Below are 15754 nucleotides of genomic sequence, written 5' to 3' on the forward strand. Positions count from 1 at the left end.
CTCGTTCACAGCACTGAGAACATGACTCGCAGTGACCTTTGCTGTTGAATTTGAACACCGTGACACAAATTCCGCATGGTTAGCACCATCAACAAGGACTCAGCCTATTCTGGACACAGTCTGTCTCCGTGCAGTCAGGGTTTTTACATTCACACTTTGTTTCATATTCCTTGTTCTTCTTTTTCTTTATAATAAAACATTCATATTGCCTTTAAAAACACAATAAAACAAAACAAACAAACAAAAAAAAACAATAAAACAATAGTAATCCTAAACCAAAAAGAAAATTGAAGTAAAGTAAAAACAAAAATAAAAGACACCCCACAGTCCAAGAAAATGGGTTGGGTTAACTGTTGATTCACACTTAACAGTCAGTGTGAATGTGAGCGTGAATGGTTGTCTCTCTCTATGTGCTCATTATATTTTATTACTCTAATATTACTCATCTATACTTCATTCTTTTGGAGGTCTGTCAGATAATCAGTTCAATTCAATTTTAGTTATACAGCTGCAAATCACAACAAACAGTTGCCTCAAGGTGCTTTATATTGTAAAGTAAAGACCCTACAACAATCAGCAAACACTTGGTGACAGTGGGAAGGAAAAACTCCCTTTTAACAGGAAGAAACCTCCAGCAGAACCAGAGAGGGGCAGTCATCTGCTGTGACCGGTTGGGGCTGAGGGGAGAGAGACAGAGATTAATAATAATAATAATAATGGTGAATGGTCTATTCTTATACAGTGCTTCTCTACTCTGTTTGAGCACTGAAAGCATTTTATACAGCATGTCTCATTCACCCATTTATAAATGCACTTTTTCTCGTCTAAGCGCTATTTTATCTAACATTCACCCTCCAAAAAGCACATCAGGAGCAACTTGGGGTTGCCTATGGATACTTTGGCATCCAGACTGAAATAGCCAGGGTCCAAACCACCAACTTTCCAATTAGTAGTCGACTTGCTCTCTCTCCTGAGCCACTGCTCACAGAAGAGGGGCCTGAAAGGAAAGCTTCAAATCAGAAGTGCCTGACTCCGTGGTATAATTCACAAACGCACAGCTTAAAGCAGATAACCCGAAAGCTGGAGAGGGAATGGCGTCTCACTAAATTAGAAGATGCTCATTTAGCCTGGAAAAAGAGTTTGTTGCTCTATAAAAAAAAAAGCCCTCCGTGAAGCTCGGACATGTTACTATTCATCATTAATTGAAGAAAATAAGAACAACCCCAGATTTCCTTTCAGCAAGAGTCAGAGCTCTGTAGAGCCGAGTATTCCTTTCACTTTAACTAGTAGTGACTTCATGGATTTCTTTACAAATAAAATTTTAGACATTAGAGAAAAAATTATTCATAACCATCTCAAAGATTATTCTTCATGTTCAGCTGCTTTCAGCACTGCTGGTATTTGTTTAGACTCTTTTGCTCCAGTTGATCTTTCAGAGTTAACTTCAATAGTTACTTCCTCCAAACCAGCAACATGTTTGTTAGATCCCATTCCTACTAGACTGTTCAAAGAAGTCTTTCCAATTATTGATGCTTCAATCTTAAAAATGATCAATCAGTCTTTATTAGTTGGCTATGTACCACAGGCCTTCAAGGTGGCTGTAATTAAACCTCTACTTAAAAAGCCATCACTTGACCCAGCTGTCTTAGCTAATTATAGGCCAATCTCCAACCTTCCTTTTCTCTCAAAGATTCTTGAAAGAGTAGTTGTAAAACAGCTAACTGATCATCTGCAGAGGAACGGTTTATTTGAAGAGTTTCAGTCAGGTTTCAGAATTCATCACAGTACAGAAACAGCATTAGTGAAGGTTACAAATGATCTTCTTAGAGCCTCTGACAGTGGACTCATCTCTGTTCTTGTCCTGTTGGACCTCAGTGCAGCTTTTGATACTGTTGACCATAACATTTTATTACAGAGATTAGAGCTTGCTATAGGTATTAAAGGTACTGCACTGCAGTGGTTTGAATCATATTTATCTCATAGACTCCAATTTGTTCATGTAAATGGGGAGTCTTCTTCACACACTAAGGTTAATTATGGAGTTCCACAGGGTTCTGTGCTAGGACCAATTTTATTTACATTATACATGCTTCCTGTCATGGTCCGTGTGTTTTTGTTTTGCTTCATTTTGTCTGTTCTGTTTTGGGTTTCTTTTGGTGGTGAGGTTAATTGTTATTTCTAGTCCCTGGTGTTCTCTCTGTATTCTGTGTCAGGTCTGCATCTCTGTTCCATTGTCTTACTTCCTGTTTTATTTTGATAGTCGTCCAGTCCCGGTCTCTTGTGTTCAGTTTTGCTTCCCCTGGTCTCGTCAGTGTTACCAGCGTCATCTGTGTTCCCACCTGTTTCCTCTTCCCTCATCAGTCCTCCTGTGTATTTAAGTCCAGTGTTTTCAGTGCCTGTGGTCATGTCGTCTCATCTTTGTCCTGTTCTTTGTTTCCCATGCTGTGTGACAATGTCAGTTTCCCCTGTTTTCTGGAGCTCAAGTGCAGTTTAATTTTGCTCTGCATGTTTTGCCACTGGTCCTGCCCAGTCCTGCCTTTTGTTTAGCTCTGCTGAATAAAGCTGAGTTTATATCTTACCTCTGTTTGGTGTATCCTGCGTTGGGGTCCTCCTTCCTGCCTGTCACACATCTGATCCATGACACTTCCCTTAGGCAGTATTATTAGAAAGTATTGCATACATTTTCATTGTTGTGCAGATGATCATGGGCAGCACGGTGGTGTGGTGGATAGCACTGCTGCCTCACATTTAGAAGGTCTGTGTTCAATTCGCAGTGTGGAGTTTGCATGTTCTCCCTGTGTCTGCGTGGGTTTCCTCCCACAGTCCAAAGACATGCAGTTAGTGGGGTTAGGTTAATTGGTCACTCTAAATTGCCCATAGGTGTGAATGGTTGTCTTTCTCTGTGTTGGCCCTGCGACACGCTGGCGAGCTGTACAGGGTGTACCCTGCCTCTTGCCCTATGACAGCCAGGATAGGCTCCAGCCCCCTGTAACCCTGAAAAGGAGAAGTGGAAGTGAACGGATGGATGGAGATGATACTCAGCTTTACCTATCAATGAAGCCAGATGACGCACATCAATTAGTTAAACTGCAGGAATGTCTTAAAGACATTAAGGCCTGGATGACCTCTAATTTCCTGCTTCTAAATTCAGATCAAACTGAAGTTCTTGTACTTGGCCCCACAAATCTTAGAAACATGGTGTCAAACCAGAAACTTACTCTGGATGGCATTACTTTGGCCTCCAGTAACACTGAGACATCTTGGAGTCATTTTTGACCAGGATATGTCCTTCAATGCACATATTAAACAAATATGTAGGACCGATTTTTTTACATTTGTGCAATATTTCTAAAATTAGAAACATCCTTTCTCAGAGTGATGCTGAAAAGCTAATTCATGCATTTATTACTTCTAGGCTGGATTATTGTAATTCATTATTATCAGGCTGTCCTAAAAGCTCCCTGAAAAGCCTTCAGCTGAGCCAAAATGCTGCAGCTAGAGTACTGACAGGGACTAGAAAGAGAGAGCAGATTTCTCCCATATTGGCTTCTCTTCATTGGCTCCCTGTTAAATCTAGAATAGAATTTAAAATCCTTCTCCTCACCTACAAGGTCTTGAATAATCAGGCCCCATCTTATCTCAAAGACCTCATAGTACCATATCACCCCAATAGAGCACTTCTCTCTCAGACTGCTGGCTTACTTGTGGTTTCTAGGATACTTAAGAGTAGAATGGGAGGCAGAGCCTTCAGCTTTCAGGCGCCTCTTCTGTGGAACCAGCTCCCAGCTTGGATTCGGGAGACAGACACCCTCTCTATTTTTAAGATTAGGCTTAAAACTTTCCTTTATGATCAAGCTTATAGTTAGGGCTGGATCAGGTGACCCTGAACCATCCCTTAGTTATGCTGCAATAGGCCTAGGCTGCTGGGGGGTTCACATAATGTACTGTTTTTTATTTTTTATTCACCTTTTTTACTCTGTTTATACTTCACTCTGTATATAATCATTAATTATCATTATTATTATTAATCTCTATATATCAGATTTATAATAGAACATTGAAATGCTGCTCATCTATATCATTGATTATTTTTTGTTGATTTAGATTTGTTTTCCATTCTTACCATATACAAAATGCATATTATTTTGGTCTTTAGGTTTATGACGAGGACCACACAGGAACATTCAGATCTCTGGAATCATGGACACAGAAGACAAGACCTCAGGTACACAGAATATGCTGTTACATGTAAAATTAATTGGAATGTATTTCTCAAAAGTCTAAAGACTAAAGGCCGTTTCACACTGGATGCGTTGCGTAAAAACGACACGAAATTCCGAATCTTTCGGATGCGAACCTGTCGTGTCACCTATATACACACCGGACGCGTTGCGTTTTTGCGACTAAATCCTCCCTATATAACGCACGGTGGAAAAAAAAAATGCAGTCGACATCAAGCGATGATGTAATGGTCCTGATGTTTCTAAACAAGAAAAGGAAGAAAGAGTTTATGGGTTCATCCAACTCATAAGAAAGCAGCAGCAGGGAGAGTTTCATGGTTTGATCTCGGAGCTGAAGCTGCATCATGGATGCTTTCACTCAAATTTCTGGATGTCAGTGGGACAGTTTGAGCTCTTGTTGGCAGAGTTGGGATCACATGTGAGGAGGCAGAGGATAATATCAGAGAGCCGACTGACCCGGAGCAGCGTGTAGCTGTGTGTCTGAGGTAAAATATTATGATTTTATTGTTCCCACATCACTGTATATTCAGTACATCGGTGCGCGTTTTGAGCTATGACCTCGCATGCTGCTAAATACAGCGCTCTGATTGGTCAGTCCTGTTTGTTCGCTTGCAAAAGTCAGAAAAATCGAACTTGATCTGAAAAAATAAATGCCGCAAATTCGTCCTGTGAAATGACGCAGTTGGTGTGAACAGCTGCATTAAGAACAGGAGAGTCCGAAAAATATTTTTAACGCACGAAACATTCGCATGGAATTTACGCGTCCAGTGTGAAAGGGCCTTAAATGTATCCGTGCTGTTTGTAAGGATATTGTAGGTTTGAGCTTTTACCAGTTAACAGTGTGGACCCCCATGAGGGTGATCGTAACCATACTAAACCATTTAATTATAAAATATTTTCATGTTCCTCTACTAGCAGGCCAAATTTGGGTTTGATCCCATATAGTCAATATGGCATTTGGTAACAGGAACATGAAAATATCATCATCAAACATTACATTAAATGTTAGATTTAAATGGCAGCTCTAATAAGAGGAAGACAGAAAGAAATAAAGGTAGTGTTGTATAATTAGGGTTAAATTAATCTTGAAGTTTTAGTTTTGAGTCTTACTTAAACAGATGAAACTATGCTTTCTTTCTTTTGCTGGGGTTAGGGGCCATGCTAGAGAAATGTGGGATGTCATTGGGCATATCTTAATGTATTCACTCTATATTTAGGGCCCGAGCACAACCTGTGCGAAGGCCCCATTGTAATTGCTTTGGAAATTTAGGCAAATGAATTGCTTTTTTGAGGGCCTAAACATGCTCAAAAACTCATGAAATTTTGCACACGTCAGGTCTGGTGAAAATTCAAGTATTTTAATGGTTTCAGGCATGGCCCTTTCAAAATGGCTCTACAGCGCCACCTTTAGTTCAATTCCCACTGCTGTGTTTCACGTACATGTATGAAATTTGGTACATATATGTAACATGTCCAGATGAACAAAAAAGACCACACGGTCCAATGCCCTAAACTCAACTGGAAGTCCGCCATTTTGAATTATATGGCTGATTTTAGCGATTTCCTGCCCTTATACTTTCTCTAATAATTCAGAGGTTTTGGATGTTATCAACTTCATATTTGTTTTGTCTTATTTACACACCAGGGGGAATCTAAATTTCAAAAATGGTGAGTTTCTACCAGAGGGCGTGGCCGTGACACCACAGTAAATTTCGATCATTCGCCATGAAATTTTGATTGCCTCTCATTTAAACCTGCATTATCCAATCTGGATCAAACTTCCGCAGTAGGATGACGGTCCACTCCTGAAAACATACATATGATAATATTTACTGACAGTCACAGCGTCACCTACTGGGTACAGGAAATGTCATATTTGACACTTTGAGCTCCAAGCTCTAGGTGGTTGAGCAGAACCATCTCAAATTTCCCCTGGAAAGCCTTAAGGAATTTGTCTTACATTGTTTTCAAAACTGTGAGTTTTCGCCAAAGGACGTGACCCTGATAGGATGGCAAAGTTCTGTGTTTCGTCATGAACACAAAAATGGCAGTAACTCAAAGCCACATTGCCCAATCGGTGTCAAACTTTAGTGGTTTGATAAGCCTCCTGCTCTGAACACAATGATATGCATAAAGTCCCTAAATGTTAGAGTGCCACCTAATGGGATCTGGAAATATCATTAAATACCATGTTGTTTTGCATAGCCCTGGAGCTACATTTTATCTACATATCTGAAATTGTGCAGGCTCATGTAACATCCTAAGATGTACAAAAGAGTCTCTTGGATGCATACCCAAAACCCTACAGGAAGTCAGCCATTTTCAATTGAAGATGTCAATTTTTGCTATTTTCAGGCATGCTATTTAAATCATGTTCTCCTAGAGCATTTCACCCAGTGAGACCAAAATGGCTCCAGATCATCTCGACAAGTAGCCCATCAAAAGTTATTCATGGTTAGAATCTTGAATGGTGTTGCCGTGGCAACCCTTTGAAATTGGACTTTTTTCAATTTCAAGCCCCAGAAACATCAGCCCCTGGGCTGTGCTTGCTCTGTCTATCTGAAATTGTGCAGGCTCATGGAATATCCTGAGACGTGTAAAAAAGTCTCTTGGACTCGTACCCGAAACTCAACAGGAAGTCCAGCATTTTCAAATTAAGGTGTCATTTTTGCAGCATTTTCCGCCATTTTCACGCCTGTTATTTGAATCATTTTCTCCTAGAGCATTTCACCCAGTGACACCAAAATAGCTCCAGATCATCCAGACAAGTAGCCCATTAAAAGTTATTCAAGGTTTTATAGAATCTCGAACGGTGTTGCTGTGGCAACCCTCTGAATTTTGGAATTCAATCATATACAACAGGTCACCAACTTGTCACATCAAAATTTAATTAAATGGGTGGCAGTGGTGCAGTGGGCAGGTGCTCACCTTGCAACTGCAGGGTTGCTGGTTCGAGTCCCCATCTGAGCACATGCTGTCATTGTGTCCCTGGGCAAGACACCTAACCCACATTGCCTAAGTGTGAATGTGGTTGTGGGTTTGGTGGTGGTTGGAGGGGTCGTAGGCACAAATTGGCAGCCATGCCTCTGTCAGACTGCCCCAGGGCAGCTGTGGCTACATTAGTAGCTTACCACCACCAATTATGATTGAGGTGTGCATGAAATTGTAAAGTATCTTTGGGCATCTGGAAAAGTGCTATTTAAGACTATCCATCCATCCATCCATCCATCCATTTTCTTCCGCTTATCCGGGGCCGGGTCGCGGGGGCAGAAGCCTAAGCAGAGAAGCCCAGGCTTCCCTCTCCCCAGCCACCTCCTCCAGCTCATCCGGAGGGACCCCAAGGCGTTCCCAGGCCAGCCGAGATACATAATCTCTCCAGGGTGTCCTGGGTCTACCACGGGGCCTCTTCCCGGTGGGACATGCCCGGAACACCTCACCCAGGAGGCGGCCAGGAGGCATCCTAATCAGATGCCCGAGCCACCTCAACTGGCTCCTTTCGATGTGGAGGAGCAGCGGCTCTACTCTGAGCCCCTCCTGGATGGCCGCACTCCTCACCTTATCTCTAAGGGAGAGGCCAGCCACCCTTCGAAGGAAACTCATTTCTGCCGCTTGTACAGTATTCGCGATCTTATTCTTTCTGTCACTACCCAAAGCTCGTGACCATAGGTGAGGGTAGGAACGTAGATCGACTGGTAAATCGAGAGCTTCGCTTTTACGCTAAGCTCCCTCTTCACCACGACGGACCGGTGCAGGGTCCGCATCACTGCAGAAGCAGCCCCGATCTGCCTGTCGATCTCCCGTTCCCTTCTCCCATCACTCGTGAACAAGACCCCGAGATACTTGAACTCCTCCATTTAAAACTAATGCATTATTATTATTATTAAATCTCATAGAGAAATACAAACCAATTTTTTCAATAGCATCAGAAGCCTTGCAAATGAAATTTACCATTCTGTGGTTATTAAACTGGATTGCATCCTTGAGCTAAAAATCAATATAAAGAAAGCTCAAAGGCTACAGAGGGGTGATTGAACAACAGGTCATGGAGCTCCTGAGACAATTCAAAAACTCAGAAGTGTCTGATGAACAGCTTAAAGAGAAGTTTGAAAAGATGTGGACTGTGTTTGATCCCACAGGTATTTTACCTCTGTGACAGCTTCTCCGTTCATAGGGTCCTGATCATTTGGTTCAGCAGGGTATTACCCACTTCCGAGCCCAGTGATACTACTTAAGCTGTGGCGGGGCTGCTCGTCTGGCTCTAACTGCTAATAATCCTATCATCTGCCCCTCTACCTCTCTGTTCTGATGCTATCGTTCAGGAAGGCTCACACAGACGACCCAAAACAAAGTCCAGATAGTTATAGCAGCCAGCCCCTTGATCAGTGCACTTGTAACCGACCAGAATCTTTTATCGGCTCGGAGTGAGCCCAAGGGACATAAGTAAAGTTGAAGTGGATTACTAAAGTCAAGTCAAGTTTATTTATAAAGCACATTTAAAACAACGACGTTGACCAAAGTGCTGTACAAGATCTGTAACCCCAAGGACTATACTAAATAAAAATAAAAATATATAAATAAATAAATAAAATAATAAAATAAAAATAAATAAATAAAAACATTAAGAACAATAAATAACATAAGAAAATTAAAAATTAAAACGTTTAAAACAAGTACCATAAAATACCATAAAACAATCATCTAAAAGGAGGTAGCACTGCAGCCAAATGCCAAGGAAAAGAAATGTGTTTTTAATAGAGATTTAAATGTGTGTATCGTCTGAGCTGTGCGGATATGGAGAGGTAGATCGTTCCATAGCTTTGGTGCTGCTGCTGCAAAAGCTCGATCACCTCTCTGTTTTAGTCTAGTTTTAGGCCTCTGTAAGAGCAGCTGGTTCGATGACCTCAGAGCTCTTACAGGGGTGTGACAGTGAAGCAGCTCAGACAGATACAAAGGTGCCAGTCCGTTTAAGGCTTTAAAAGTAAGCAATAAAATCTTAAAATCGATTCTAAAACGGACAGGGAGCCAGTGAAGGGATGACAGGACTGGGGTAATGTGTTCATGCTTTTTTAAACCGGTTAAAAGACGAGCTGCCGCATTCTGGACTACCTGCAGGCGGCGCACAGATGATTGATCTATGCCAAAGTACAGAGAATTACAGTAGTCCAGGCGGGAAGTAATAAAAGCATGAATAACTTTTTCCAGGTCCTGCTGTGGGAGATAAGGTTTTACCTTGGCAATGACTCTGAGTTGGTAAAAACTGATTTTGGTAACAGCACTTACTTGCTTCTCCATTTTAAAACTACTATCTAAAATGACACCCAGATTTTTCACAGCATCACGACAGTGAGGAGCCAAATGACTCGGAGTGCCAGAGGAGTAGCTTGAGGGGTCAAATTTACCAAAGCATATGACCTCGGTTTTGCTTTCATTAAGTTTTAGGAAATTGTTTCTCATCCAGGACTTGATGTCACTTAGACAGTTCAGCAGGGGTTCCCATGGATCTCTGCTGTTCAGTTTGATGGGCATATACACCTGGATGTCGTCAGCAAAACAGTGGAAACAAATATTATGTTTCCTAAAAATCGACCCTAGAGGCAACATATACAATGAGAAAAGAATTGGGCCCAGAATGGACCCCTGAGGCACTCCACAAGAAAGCTTTGCTGTGGTAGAAAAACAGTCTCCTAGATGGACAGAGAAACTTCTATCAGTAAGATATGATCTGAACCAAGTCAGAACCGTGCCTTTAATGCCAATTTCATGTTCTAGGCGGGATAGAAGGATCTCGTGGTCCACAGTGTCAAAGGCAGCTGACAGATCTAGAAGTACTAAAACTGCAGGACTACCAGAGTCCACAGTTAAAAGCAGATCGTTAAAAACTCTTAAAAGAGCCGTCTCTGTGCTGTGACGCATTCTAAAACCTGACTGAAACTCCTCCCACATTCCATGTTCACTTAAAAATGCTTGAAGTTGCTTAAAAACAACTTTTTCAAGAACCTTGGATAAAAATGGTAATTTAGAAATTGGTCTGTAATTTGAAAGAACATCAGGGTCAAGGTTCTTCTTCTTGATTAGAGGCTGTACAACTGCATGTTTAAAGGCAGCTGGAACACAACCAGATGCAAGCGCACTGTTAATCAGAGCGAGGATAGTTGGTCCCACTGAATCAAAAGCCTCTTTAAAAAGGCGAGACGGAACACAGTCTGTGGGAGAGTTTACAGGTCTCATATTTTGAATCACCTCCTTTAGTGTGGAGAGTGTGACAGGCTCAAACTGCTCAAAGACAGCTCTGCTGGGAGGAGGTGCAGATGAGTCTGTTTCAGCCTGAGGTGATGAAGGCCTGAGGGCAGAAATTTTTTCCACAAAAAATTTCTTAAAGTTTTCGCACAGTGCAGGACAGACCTTGGCTTGGTTTACATTACAGCGAGGATCAGCGAGTGAATTAAAAACACTAAAAAGAAAATGAGGCCTGTGATTGTTACTTGAAACAATGTTAGAGAAATAAGCAGACTTTGCATATTTTACTGCTTTCTGGTATTTCAATAAACAGTTACGCAGGATCTCTAAGGAGACATGGAGCTTATCCTTTTTCCACCTTCTCTCAGCGCGTCTGCACTCACGTCTGAGAGCGCGGGTTGTCTCATCCAGCCAGGGCTGGGAGGAAGGTTTGGTGCGTTTGGTTGTAAAAGGGGCAATACAGTCCAGTACAGCAGTGCAAGCAGATATAAAAGAGTTAGTGAAGTCCTCGGTATTCAGGCTCAAGCAAAAATCCAAATTGCTTAAGTCAGAGTTTTTAAAAGCAGCTGCAAAATCAGCAGCGCATGAAGAGTTAACCAAGCGCACACGACGTGTAGAGGATACTCTATTTATCCCAGAGCTGGGGAGCGCTGCTGTAGATAAAACAGGAAAATGGTCCGATATACCACAGTCACGTATCCCTGTGATGCAGACTCTAAGTCCATAAGACAACACCAGATCCAGTGTGTGACCTTTTTCATGAGTGGGACCACACACGAGTTGTGTTAAGTTAAAAGAGTCAATAAGCGAGGCAAATTCTTTAACCAGTGGACCACTCTCACAACACACATGAATATTAAAGTCGCCAACAATTAAAATACGGTCATATTTTAGTATGAGACCCGTCAGCAAGTCAGCAAAGTCACCGATGAAGTCCTTCGTGCACTTCGGTGGTCGGTAAATCACCGCGCAGAGCACCGAGGGGGAAGAGTTTATCTCCAACAGCTGCAGTTCAAAGCTGGCGTACAGGTCTGCCGAGACCTGACGACAGCGAAAACTGCATTTAAATATTGAAGCAAGTCCTCCACCTTTTCCAGAGATCCGCGGGGAGCTGAAGAAAGAACAGCCGGGAGGTAAAAGTTCGGAAAATGGTGCAGACTCACCAGCATGAAGCCACGTCTCAGTCACAAACATAAAATCCAACTGCTGTGCGATGAAAAAGTCATTGAGAAGGAAAGTTTTGTTGGCTAACGATCTAGCATTTAGTAGGGCCATTCGGATGTCCAGATCCTTGTTAGCTGAGGCCGGGGCCCGCTTCAACAGGCGAAGGTTAGCATGGTTTACGCCGCCTCCACGATCCCGCATCCTGCGCCAGGACGAGAGACGCCGAGTCTCCAGGATGACAGGTGGGACAATCGGCCTGATCCAGCGACGCCCGAAATCCACAGGCAGCCCAACAGCCTTGAGGCGGCAAAGACCACCATCCAGGGGGTAATGAGCAGACAAACCTAGGAGTCTCAGGTAAGTTTTGACCCGCACCGCGATACCTCCCCGCTTTCCGCGTCTCCTCTGGCGTTTGTTGGGGACCGGAGCACTGGGCAGCCGGCGCAAATACTCAGGTACATCCGATAGGTGTGGAGGAAAAATCGTTGAGTTTTTCTTTACAGTATATGCTGGTACCAAAACAAACTGGAGGTTTAGAAGTGTCTGCCGATCGTAGGTGATCAAAGCGGAGACATCTGGGCAGATGACTACCAGGAACAGAGCGACAGCAAACAATACACAGAACAGCTGACGGCAGGCCGTACACAGTGGCGCCATCTTGGTTTCGTCGTGTACACTTTCACTAAAGACTAGTGTGTCCAAATAGAACCTGATGATATAGCTTGACTTGCCTTACTTTTACTGTTCTTGGACATTAAGTGTACCGTTTAAAAGGGAAATAAATTCTCAACAAATTTCACTGACCTTTTAGAGTCAAATTTTATTTGCAGGTTTTTAGCTCAAGCAGTTTGCATTTAGCTCTGAATCAATCCTTAATCAATGCTCTACATGCAGTAATCACTCCTAAATATCAGATCTCAAAATCATAATAAATCAATCACTTCTTAAACAGAGTAAATACTTATGAGCTGGGTTGATGAAGAAGGGGCTTGATATTGTCCAAATCATTTAAAATCCTTTTTGGAAGAAAAGACTTCAAGTGGGTGCCTGGCCAGAAGCGACCCCACCCAAAGTCCAGTCCGATGCTGCTGCAGTGAAGTTGGGGAAAAAGGAGAAGTCCAAAAGAGTGAAGTTATCCACTTCTAATTGACTGTCCTTCTTTTATAATCCTTACTGTTCATCAGGCTTCATTTTAGAAATCCAACAGCTCAGGCACTTCCAATCTTAATCTGACAATGCAGGGAGAATTCTCACAAAGACAGTTTGAAGTCTATTAAATGTCCACATCTGGGTTGGCTTAGTCCAAAGAGCAGACCTGTCTATGTGCTGAGAAAGGCTCCGCAGAATCTCGTACGATGTTTTCGTGCAACTCCTTATATATGTTGTCTAAGACACATCCTAGTTTTAACAACAACATCATGACAAATCATCACCCCACTGCTCTTATTACCAATTATGGTATTAGGCTTTATTCAATACCTCATTTCTCGTAATACATGGCTTGTTTGGTACTTTCCAGTTAAGATTATTTTTAACTTGTTTTTCTCCTCTTGTTCCCTCTTATTCCTAGGCAACAGGTTTCAGTTCCTCATTTCCCTTGCTCAGTGATTTTCCAAGATTTCGCAACTTTGTATTACACTCTGAATCATTTCCGTGTTACACACATACTTATCAACCTTAAGTAGAAATCATACAGATTATTTGTTACACTTCATAAATCAACTTTTAACAACCTAATAAATTGGAATCATAAATGCCCACATAGTATCAGGCTCAGGCCATCGAATAACCAAGATCTCAACCTCAATCCACTTCACTTGACAACTGCTGCCACATCAAACGTGCGTGGCCTGGCAGAGAGAGACATCGTTGGATGTATCCTGATGCAGTTGAAAAAAAGTTTCTCAAACCTGAAGGTCAATGAGGAATTACAGAACATTGACTTAAAGAAACATGGAGTGGGTGAATTTAAAATCAAAAGAGAACATCTACATTCCTGGAAAGAAAAGTTTAGAAATCTGTTTTCTGGAAATTTGGAGAGCGTCACAGACAGTTTCATTGAGTCTTGCACACGGTTCATAAATGATACAGTAAAGGCAAATGAAGATTACCATGAGTCTTTCACAAGAGATCTTCTAGAGAAAACTGATCAGTACCTTAAGCACAGCTGCAAGGAATACAAGACAAACAGCCAGTTTGAAATTGATCTAAAACTTCACATTTGTGGCATTGCCTCAAGGGAATTCCTACAAATGCACAAGCAATTTTTGAAAAATAATGATCCTCGAATTAAGCTGGATAAGTACAAGACTCAGTACTTGACAGACTTTCTCGATTTGTACAAAAAAAGAGATCACTGCCAGCGCAAAGCAAATGATTTTGCAAGATTTTGCATCAAACCTGCTGTGGAAGACTATATCAACAGATCTCTAGGAGTAGACATTGTGGAAGAAATTTTGACAAGCTGCCATTCAGCAGAGTACAGTTCCCGCTCTTATTTCCAGTACAACATTCAGAAGGAGTTGCTGCTAAAGGAGGACTTCAAGAAGATGGTCAAGTACATCAATGACTATGAAAATTATGTTAAGGACTGGATATTTCAGCATGTTTGTGAAAAAATGTTAGAGAACAACACAATGCTCAATCTGAAGAACAAGTATCTGGAAGTCGTAGTTAAAAAAATTGCAGACACAATAGAAAAGGCCTCAAAAGGAGAAGATGATGTTCTGCTACCAGATAACAAGGAAAGCATAACACATTTCATCAGCAATATGCACAGATATTTGATCAAAGACATCTCATTTTCAGAAGAGGATGAAAAAACCATCCTGTTTCAAATACAGAGCACATGCCATGAATTTATCAAGAGTCTCAAGATCTCAGTAGAAGACTTGAAAGCACAACTTCAAAGGAAAATTTCAGAAACTGAAGACATCTCTGAGACTCTGAAGAAACTTCCAGTCAACCCACAGAATGAGCTTTTCAAAAGAGTGTTTGGTTGTGGACGACAGTGTCCATTTTGTAAAGTTCCCTGTGAGGCTGGAGGCAAAGAACACAAGGAACATCATGCAGCAGTGCACAGGCCACAAGGTCTTGGCAGATATAGGGATGTCACCACAGAGAAGCTGATCAAGACACTGTGTACAACTGATGTGCAGAGTCAAGGTAGATTCAAAAACACAGATACAAACTGGGAGTTTCATCCTTACAAAGACTATAAAAAATATTACCCAGAATGGCATATTCCCCCAGACAGCACCATTAAGGCCTCTGACTACTGGAAGTATGTTCTGACATACTATAATGAACAATTTGCTGAAGAATATAAGGCAAAACCTGCTGATGTTCCAGAAGAGTGGAAGAAGGTCAAAAGGGAGCAAGCACTGAAGGGTTTAAGTGAAGCTTACAATATGAATCATGTACAAGTCTGACAAATACCTTGAAAGAAAACAATGTCATACATTAGAGACAAAAACACATTCCCTTTCAAAAATATTTGATCATCTATATTTACAAAACTTTAAGATGTATTTTTTATACAATTTGAAATCTGAGCAAGAAATCAAGAATTGTGAATAAAAGTGTAATTTTTGAAATTGTATTTTAGGTGCATATTTCTAATAAGTTGAAAAAACATAAATATACACAGCAAAACAAATGTGAAAATGCTCAAAATTAGTGGATGACACAAAAATATGTTTTGAAGTACTTTATGGATTTTGTATTACAGCTGTTTTATTTTTTGTGGTTCATATTGCTATATAATAAACTGTGTAATGTGAAGATGATTACAATTTAATACCAATTTGAAGATGTAAATAATTTTTAGTACCTTGATTTTTATGGTTGATTTTCATAACTTGGACAAGTCAGAAAGAAATGGAGGATTTTTAAAAACTCAATATATTTTTCTTGTTTATTTAATTTTAGATAACATTTGATTACAAAGAATGTCAAAGTATGTTTTAAAATGTACAATTACAAATTTCTTTTCTTTTAAAATGGAATTGTTTACCATTTGAAAGCTAATGATGTGTGCTTTCAAATTATGTAAATATGCAATAGCAAAAAAACAAAAAAATCACACAATTGGTGATAAACTTAACATGCAA

General features: G+C 41.0%; 1 pseudogene; it reads left to right on the forward strand.

Annotated features, from left to right (window-relative positions):
- Positions 1 to 4200: 4200 nt before the first annotated feature.
- Positions 4201 to 15073, forward strand: LOC115789758 (interferon-induced very large GTPase 1-like; annotated as a pseudogene).
- The last annotated feature ends 681 nt before the right edge of the window (positions 15074 to 15754 follow it).

This window comes from Archocentrus centrarchus, chromosome 12 (genome assembly GCF_007364275.1).
Source record: "Archocentrus centrarchus isolate MPI-CPG fArcCen1 chromosome 12, fArcCen1, whole genome shotgun sequence".
NCBI lineage: Eukaryota > Metazoa > Chordata > Actinopteri > Cichliformes > Cichlidae > Archocentrus > Archocentrus centrarchus.